The sequence below is a fragment of the Polypterus senegalus genome, chromosome 3 (genome assembly GCF_016835505.1).
Source record: "Polypterus senegalus isolate Bchr_013 chromosome 3, ASM1683550v1, whole genome shotgun sequence".
Classification (NCBI taxonomy): Eukaryota; Metazoa; Chordata; class Cladistia; order Polypteriformes; family Polypteridae; genus Polypterus; species Polypterus senegalus.
The window spans coordinates 200,265,211-200,275,577 of record NC_053156.1 but is presented as its reverse complement, the minus strand read 5'-3'; positions in this window follow the sequence as shown (position 1 = coordinate 200,275,577).

Here is a 10,367-nt window from a genome sequence, read left to right as displayed (position 1 = left end):
TTAAAAATAACGTAACACGATTGTCAATGTGACCTTTTGTAAGTAGTGCCTGGAGGATTCAGTGTGGAGAAACTCTAGAGATAGCGTGTGTATTAACTTGTGGATTTTTCTGTGAGTATTTGGTGGCAGTCTGACGAAGTTGCTTGAAGACGGCATTAGCGCTGAGCTCAGCTCAGACCGAAATTAGATGAATGGGAGGGAGATGATGGCGTGACTCCCCCCACCCTTAACTGTCAATCCCCACAAACACAGTCTCGGAATTTGCATAAGCACACCCCTTCACCTACAATTTTAACTTAGTTACAAAGTGATCAAAACTCTCGTTTATATCCTGCGTCCTCTCATTAAACTTGTATCCCGCATTACCTGTGGGCATGTGAAACGCCAGCGTAGCCTGTCTATGAACTTAATTTAAAGTTTAGGTTTACACCTTGCTTTCTTTCGAGGCAGCAACACTCATGAATATGGTAGTATATGTCACTCGCTTCGCTTCTTATTGTTTTTCGCTGCCTTCTCAATTATATAATGCATGTTTTCTTAAGCGCTTTTTGGAGGTCTTCCTGGTTTTCTACGCACTGCGTTGACAATCAGTTCACGTGATTACGTGGGAGGCGTGATGTCACACGAAACTCCGCCCCCCCACGTCATTCCAGCTCAACTCCATTACAGTTAATGGAGAAAAATACCTTCCAGTTATGACCATTAGGCGTAGAATTTCGAAATGAAACCTGCCCAACTTTTGTAAGTAAGCTGTAAGGAATGAGCCTGCCAAATTTCAGCCTTCTACCTACACGGGAAGTTGGAGAATTAGTGATGAGTCAGTGAGTGAGTGAGTGAGTGAGGGCTTTGCCTTTTATTAGTATAGATAAATAAATAGCTAAAAACATTTCCAAAGAGTGCACATAGCAAAAAGGTGAAAAAAAAAAAAAAAATCGAGTACCTTTTAAAATGTACTGAAAATGCACAATAAATATGTTGAGCATAAAAAAAAAAAATTGCATCCACACACTTATCGTTCCATTGGGATACTTCACTCCCAGCACATTCAATCTCTAGCAAGCTCTCTCATTTAATTCCTTTTTTGGTTGCATTTTGCTATCCCTATTAATAAAGCTCACAGACTAGCAGAGCTTCTTGTCATAACAGAAGTCTAGCTCATCTGCCAAAGCCAGATCATGGCCACATGCAACCCTGGACGTCCTCCCTTAACTCAGCTTGTCCTTTTCCCCTACTATCTACATTCCCAATTGTCTTTTAAAAGTTCCTCTTGCAATCATCTGACAAGGGACCTGGTCACCCATTCCCCTATCACACATCTCGTGGCCCTTTAAACCAGGGAGTTAACCACACATGCTTATAAGTTCACCAGATGGCACTGGTTCACACCCATGTTCACTTCCTGACTGCTGTACATGGCTTCCTATGGCTTATCAAACTCCCCTCCTCAGCTGGCAATAAAAGCAGGAAAATAAAATAAAAAAATGTAGTTGTTAAAACTTTACCGCAATTCACTATCTTGCCACCTCCAAACTCGTGGCAGCAAGCAAGCGCTTCCAGAAGAAATGGATGAGCGGTGGCTGATACAACTACTGGAGGGCCCTTCAAGTAGAGGCACCCTCAATGATATCCAATACCTCCTAAGACGCGTCACCTCATGGCCACTGACATTGTCCTGGAGCCCGTTATGTGCACCTGACAGGATGTAGGTACGTGTCTTTTCTCTGATCTTTATTTATATTACTGAGGACAAACAGGGCAAAGTGATGTATAGCCATCAGGACACATCTGTCCGAAAATATAAATTGTTCTGCAAAAAAATGGTGAAGGCAAATATACCCCTATGCTGTTGTAAAGGGAGTTTAATCTTCGCAGTCTCAGATACTTGATTGTGTATTTGAAGTGATTCTATGAAAAAAAAATGTACAGGTTCAACAACACTTTTCACAAAAGTGCACAATTTTAAAAGTATTGAAAGAGCAGCTAACGAGGGTAACATATGAGGTCAGTCATTTTGAATATCTTCTGTTTCTTTTCATTATAATAGAGCCTTAGTCATTTTTCATTTATTATATTTCATTTTTCTTACTCACTGAACATAATTTAGTCTAAAACTGCAGCTCTCTAAGTTAGTTTACCATTGTCATCTGTCGCAGCTGGAATTTTCAATTCAGTTATGTTTAAATAACTGTCACTTTTTCATATTAGTATCATCCTCATTCAAATGGCAGTTGTCTCTACATCTCTGTCATTATTCCCTTAAAGTTAGACTCTGCCATCAATTGTGCTTTCTTTTCTAATCTTCTGGTAATCTAACTGCTTACACAAATTACCAAATCTATTAAGACCACTTGTCCTAATATATGAAACATTTAATAAGCCAGCATTAAAACATTCAGACTTTGAGAAGACAGACACCTGTGACTTGTATCAATTTTTTTAAATACCAAATGATAGTCCATTGAACTGAATTGTTAATTAAACGGTTTTGTTGTTCTGTCCAACATACAGAAAATTTAAAAAATGGGAAAAACAAATCACAGTATAAGTTTTCTTTCTTTCAAAATTTAAATTTTGACTTTTTAGGAGTGTACTTTAGGTTCCCTTTACCCAAAACATAAAACATAATAAAGCCTAGGTCAAATCACTTGTAATTTTATGCACAGTACACATTTTTTTATACAAAGAACTAGAGAGACATGGAATAAATTAGTAATATGGTGGGGAGTTTGATCTTGGTAACTCTTCCAATCTCAAGTTGATGTTGTTTTGGACAATCTATGTGAATAGAATGGATGAGCTTGAAGAGCTGAATGGCCTGTTCTCGTCACAATTGTCATAATATTCTAAAAGCAGGGTAATAAAATGTGCAACAAGAAATTGGGACATTACATACAAAAAGCACTCTAATCACTACAGTATTCACTTAACAACAAATCAACAGAGTAAGTTAAAGAACAAACAACAGCTTTTAGATATTTGAAAAAAAGCATGAACCTTCAAGCAACACAAGTTCCTCTTCAAAGCAAGAAGAAGGAGTTGCTCCTACTGAATGAGGATGTCGACAGAATTCTGAAGGTGACATCGAAGGATGATGCTGACCAGAATATCCAGACTATTTGCACCCTTATAATGATGATAGACATAAAATGGTTTGACTTCGACGAAAAACACGGTACAACTGATTCAGTGAGGCAAAAATGGCATGAGCTTGACATCAGTCACCTGAGACAAGAATTCAAATCCCAAAAGTGCCAATTTAAGTTGACCAACGAGGAGAAAAGTCCCCTGTTAGACCTCACAACCTTTTGTGACAACTCAAGAGACCAAGACATTGTCCCGTGTGAAGTACTTGTGACACCTCTAGAACCATTGACTCAATTCAACACCTCTGAACTGTGGTATAAATCAACATCTTTAAGAAAGAAAAAAAAAAAATCATCGTCTACCGGAACAAGTTTTATAAAATATTTTTTGAGTCAGTAGTCAAGCAGGAGAAAAGCTTGTCCATTGCATCTTTACATCCTCAGTAAAGACTGAACAGGTGCATCCTACACAGCAGTCTGTTACAGAATGATCAAAAAGGCTAGAAGTCTGTTTTATAAATAACTGAATTTACATACAGTGTCAATTAATGCATACTTTTTTACTCTGGTTTGTTTGTTGGCTTACACATCAGATGAAAATAAAAGTATTTTTATTATACTCTTGTTCTTATATCTTTTGGTTTAGAAATTATCCTTAGTACTAGGTTGTTGTACCGTGTTAGCCATTATGAATGTAGAGAAAAGCCAAGCAAAATGACACCTTTTATTGGCTAACTAAAAAGATTACAATATGCAAGCTTTCGAGGCAGCTCAGGCCCCTTCTTCTTGATTACATCTTGCCTGAGGAAGGGGCCTGAGTTGCCTCGAAAGCTTGCATATTGTAATCTTTTTAGTTAGCCAATAAAAGGTGTCATTTTGCTTGGCTTTTCTCTGAAATTATCCTTGAAATTTCCGTGTTTGGGACAACTGTTCAATATTGTTGTTTATGGGACATCTGCTGAACTGAGTACATTTTGCATATGACATAAACCTTCCTCTGGTACATACATGTCTTTTTGTATGATTATCCATTTCAGTAGTTCATGACATGCCTTAAAACAAATGCTTATATTTGTCAATGTATTCTGCAAGCCAGAATACTTAACTATTGTTACCTCTAAATTATTTTCTCACACCCCCCCCTTTTTTGTTAAAAAAGCTCTTTTTTAAACTAATTGTCAATCATGTGTGTGATATTGGCATTATATATTTTCCTCTATAAATCTCAGATTTGTGCCCCATAACTTAATAACTTTTAAGTATGATAAAACATTGTAACCAACTATTTACTTAGTGTCATATATACCTATGTTAAAGTAACTACTTGATTTCTTTCTTATCCAATAAATATTAGCTTTATTAGTTCACTAAAGTGCACCTTTTGCTATATTTTCATCTACAACCAGATCACTTAAAAGTATCAACTGCTGTTACACAACATTATCAAATGGTACCTACTGCTTGTGTCAATAGTCTTCTAGTTTAAAATATACCTTCACCTTATGCTAATGGATTCTGACATTTTGTTCTGAGTGTCTCTAGTCCCAAAACACTTATTATATACCACCCTTTAAATGTACTCTCTTTCTTCTCGGTTGTCAAAGTTCCCTTATGTTAAACTCTATATCATAATCAATATTGCTTAAATTGGACTGACTTTACTTCATAATGTTATAAGTACTGGTAATCATGTGTTAAATCTGATTAACAGTCCAAATGACATGCAAACATCAATCCTTAAAAGTGACGCATATAATACTCATCTCTGCCCATCCGAAACATTAAATATGGCACTATTAAATGTTAGAGCTTTAACTAACAAAACGTTTTTTATCAACGATCTTATTAGTGATAAAAAAATAGATTTTATTGCACTAAGTGAAACGTGGCTTAACTCAACTCGAATCTGCGCCTCCGGATTACAGTTTTACTCGTGCAGACCGCCAGGAAAAAAAAGGGAGGTGGCTTGGCAAACATTTACTCGAGCCGGTTAAAATGTAAAGATGTCAGTTTTGGTAAGTTCAAGTCCTTTGAGTATCTTGCCGTTGTTATCCATGGAGATTCTCAAGTTCTAGTATTATCCGTGTATAGACCTCCAAAATTCAAACGCCTTTTTGAGGAATTCTCTGACTTAATGTCAATTTTAATTACTAACTATGACACACTCCTAATAGTTGGAGACTTTAATTTTCATATAGATAATCAGTGTGATCTAAAAGTAAAAGAATTTATGAACCTCCTGGATTCTTTTGATTTGAGACAGCTCATAAATCAGCCTACACATAAAGCAGGTCATACGTTAGACTTAGTGATTACTAAAGGACTGAAAGTTGATATAAAGCAGATCATTGATATTGGTCTATCAGATCATTTTCTTCTACTTTTTAATATAGAAATAATGATAAAAAACACCATGAGAAGCATATTGTTAAAAAACGCTTCTTTGACTCAGCAGCAGCTTTAAAACTTACAAACATTCTAAGCAATCAGTCCGTTTATAGTGCCAACTATAATAGCGAGGATAATGTAAATAGTAAGGTGGAAAGATTTAATTCTAAAGTGAGAGCTGCTGTTGACATAGTTGCACCTGAAAAGACAGTGAAAAAATCTTCTAGCATTGTTATACCATGGAAGACCCAAAGAGTGTCTGATTTAAAGAGAACATGCCGTAGAGCTGAGCGTAAATGGAGGAAGACTAAACTTACTATCCACTATGAAATATTAAAAGTTAAAATAACAGAATACAATAACACTGTCCGTCTTGAGAGACTGCTATTTCTCAAGATTATAAATAACAATGCTAGTAATCCCAGAGTCTTATTTTCTACAATTGATCGCCTACTAAACCCAGGTAACTCAAAGGAATGCCTCCTAAGTACTTCCAGTAAAACCTGTGAGGCTATGCTGTATTTTTCAATCAAAAAATTAATGATATTAGAAATAACATAGTATATCCCTCCAACACTAAGGATCCTCCTAAACCCCAGCATCCTGTTATAAACAAATTAAACTCTTTCACTAGGATAGATTTACCTGATTTACAAAAATAATATCTCAATTAAAACCCTCCACCTGTCCTTGACCCAATACCAACAAGGTTTTTCAAAGAAGTATCAGGCGTGCTAATTGATAATGTTCTTGACATAGTAAATTCGTCATTAGATACGGGGGTCTTCCCAGACTGTCTTAAGACTGCTGTAGTTAAACCCCTACTTAAGAAACATAATCTTGACCCTCGGCTCTTGAAAATTTTAGACCCATCTCTAACCTGCCTTTCTTAAGTAAAGTTCTGGAGAAGGCAGTCATTATGCAGTTAAATGACCACCTCAATAAACATGCTATTCTTGATAAATTTCAGTCGGGTTTTAGAACAAATCACAGCACAGAAACTGCACTCGTTAAAGTAGTAAATGATTTGCGTGTGAATGCAGACAGAGGCCATTTATCTGTTCTCATCCTCTTAGATCTGAGTGCTGCATTTGACACCATTGATCATAATATTCTTAGAAATCGCCTTAGTCAATGGGTGGGCCTCTCTGGCAGTGTCTTAAATTGGTTTGAATCCTACCTGACAGGGAGAAAATTTTTTGTTAGTTGTGGGAATTACAACTCAAAGACACATGATATCCAATATGGTGTTCCACAAGGCTCTATCCTGGGTCCGCTGTTATTCTCAATCTACATGCTTCCGTTAGGTCAGATTATCTCAGGGCACAACGTGAGCTACCACAGCTATGCTGATGACACACAGCTGTACTTATCAATAGCACCTGATGACCCCGATTCTCTTGATTCACTAACACAATATCTGATTTGTATCTCAGAATGGATGAATAGTAACTTTCTCAAGTTAAATAAAGAGAAAACTGAAATCTTAGTGATTGGCAATAATGGATACAATGAGGCTATTAGAAATAAACTGGATACATTAGGATTAAAAGTCAAGACGGAGGTAAAAAGCTTAGGGGTGATTGTTGACTGTAATCTGAATTTTAAATCACATATTAATCAGATCACTAGGACAGCATTTTTTCACTTAAGAAACATAGCTAAAGTTAGACCTCTTATATCACTGAAAGATGCTGAGAAATTAGTTCACGTGTTTGTTTTCAGTCGACTAGATTACTGTAACGCACTCCTCTCAGGACTACCCAAAAAAGACATAAATCGTTTGCAACTAGTGCAGAATGCAGCTGCTAGAATCCTAACTAGGAAAAAAAATCCGAACACATTTCTCCAGTTTTAATGTCACTACACTGGTTACCTGTGTCATTCAGGATTGACTTTAAAATTCTGCTTATGGTTTATAAAGCCTTAAATAATCTCGCTCCATCACTCAAATGAGTGTCTCCTTAGAATTCCAAGAACAAAGCTTAAAAGAAGTGGTGAGGCGGCCTTCTGCTGCTATGCACCTAAAATCTGGAATAGCCTGCCAATGGGAATTCGCCGGGCTAATACAGTGGAGCACTTTAAAAAAACTGCTGAAAACATATTACTTTAACATGGCCTTTTTATAACTTCAATTTAACTTAATCCTGATACTCTGTATGTTCAATTCTTCATAATAACTATTCATGGTGGCTCTAAAATCCATACTGACCCCTACTCTCTCTTCTGTTTCTTTTTCCGGTTTCTTTGTGGTGGTGGCCTGCGCCACCTCCTCCTACTCAAAGCATCATGATGCTCCAACAATGATGGATGGATTAAAAGGCAGAAGTCTACGTGACCATCATCATCAATTCCTTCTGTGAAAACCCTAAATCCAAAGAGGACTGTTTCATTTATGTTAGGTAGAATGCCCAGAGGGGACTGGGTAGTCTAATGGTCTGGAATCCCTATAGATTTTATTTTTTTTCTCCAGCCATCTGGAGTTTTTTTTTGTTTTTTCTGTCCACCCTGGCCATTGGACCTTACTCTTATTCTATGTTAATTAATGTTGACTTATTTTATTTTCTTATTGTGTCTTTTATTTTTCTATTCTTTATTATGTAAAGCACTTTGAGCTACTGTTTGTATGAAAATGTGCTATATAAATAAATGTTGTTGTTGTTGTTGTTGTAACCTGTCTTCACCTAAACGGGCATATAAAAATATTTATCAAAAAAATGTACTTACACATTGCCTTTACTCTAAGTGCTGACCATGTTATGCTATTCATGTTTTTCTGAACTATTCAATTATATCATCTCAATTGTTGCACAAGTTAAGTTCAAAACAATTTTAAATTCATAATAATCACACATCATTTCCATCAATAAAAACAGTGGTCACAAATCATTAATAAGTATATGTTCTTTTATGAAGAGTTAATTTGCCTTGCTGTGCTTGCAGATAATTAAACTTTCCCCCTAAATCCTTCCATAACTCCATGGTTATGGAGTTTGAAAAATGTTGCTGTAGAAAAACAGATATTAGGGTGCGATTCCAATTCTTAAGGCAAGAAGAATTATCAAACATGTTGATGAAAATAGGGTCAGAGTATTCATTTCAAGAAGGAAAAAGAAAGCAATTCAGTCCCAGAATTGCCAACAAGAAGAAAGCATGTGGAATGAAAGGCTTGAATAGTAAAAGTGTGACAAAATTCTATGGTGAGGATATTAATATTTGGAACTCTTGATCTGAGGAATGGGATGCTGCCCTCTACGATTCTGGACCCACAATGATCTTTCACTACATAAAATAACTAAAGCAGCATTTTACACCTTTTGTTCTTTACATACATCCTCTCGATTTCTCTTACTTTGCTCACTGCACAGTGCATTCAGATCCAATTATTTTAAATGTTTATTTTAGCCAATCCCTCTTAGTTCTGAATCGAAATCCATACATACTGGTTTCACAAGTGTTGCTACAATGCTCTCTGTAATCTTTGTGACTATCTATTCCTTTGGCCTTAACTATTCTAACGCTACTGGTGAACTAATCAAGCAATGGTCTCCATTCCCTAACCTAACTACCCTAAAACTAACCCTAACTCTAGACACAAAGCACTCCTATTCAGACAGCTTGGGGTCAAAAATAGCAACCTTATCCCTAAAAGAACATTTTTTTCTTCTACCATTCAAGTTTGATGGTCACGTCCTCCAGAGGGGTGTCCTATGCAGATGGGATCGAGCTGGTACTTATTTTGCACATGGGGTCACCCATACTTCACCTCCTCTGGAAAATTGAGCGCCAAAACAGTGGTAGAAATCGACATCTTAATTAAATTTTTAAAATAATAAAAAAAAAAGAAACTTGTTCTCTACAGAGACAATCTTGATAAAACATTTTTTGTGTCAGTAAGCAGGCAGAAGAAAGGCTTGTTCATTATGTTTTTAATGATCTCTTATGTAAGTACTGAACAGGGAGCATCCTTCACAGTAGTCTGTTACTTTACTGTTTGAAATCTTGAGGATTATCTGTTACCCTTGAAATTTCTGTGTATGTGAGAATGTCTAATCTTGTTTACAATACATTTGCTGATCTCGGAGTACATTTTGTTTACTTTTGTGTACTTAACTATTTCATTAGTTTTTCTTCATGACATTTCTTAAAAATAATGCAATGTGCACTGCAAGCCAAATTACTCAATTATTGTTCTCTAAATTATTCTCATATAACCCACTCTGAAGGAGCAGTCAAAGAAGCAGCTCAAACAAGTATTCAAAGCTGTAAGAGTAAGTTCAGTTCCAGTACCTTTCAAAGAGCCCAAGACTCCTAGTGCAACTCTTGGAGGTAATCTGGCAGAGAGGAATGGTCCTAGCTCAGTTGAGGTATGCAGAGGACACCAAAAGTAGAGAATTCCAGCACGAGGAACGATCTTTATATGTTGTGCCACAATCTTGATTTTTTTAAAATAAGTTTTTCTTCAAGAATGCTTATATAGACACCTCAGTACAGAAGGGGGGAACCCCAGGAATAACTGTATGCTTAAAGCACACATGGGTGATTGACAAGTTTATCTGGGAGACAATGGAAAATAAGAGCAAACGTGGCAGTACTCTGGCTGGATCTAACCAATGCCTATTGATTCATCCCACACAAGCTTGTTGAAACAGTGCTGACACAATATCATGTTCCAGTGATAACTTGAATCCTCTTAGAATTTAAAAAAAAATTCTGGTTGAGGGTCTCCTGAACACCTGAAACATCTGTCTAGCATTCACCATAGGATATAATCACTGACTGCACAATTTTGATGCCACTTTTCTCATGGGCCATGAACATGATTGCCAAGTCAGCAGAGATGGAATGTAGATCCCCTATGTCTAGATCTGATACTCAGCACCCCCCTATAAGAGC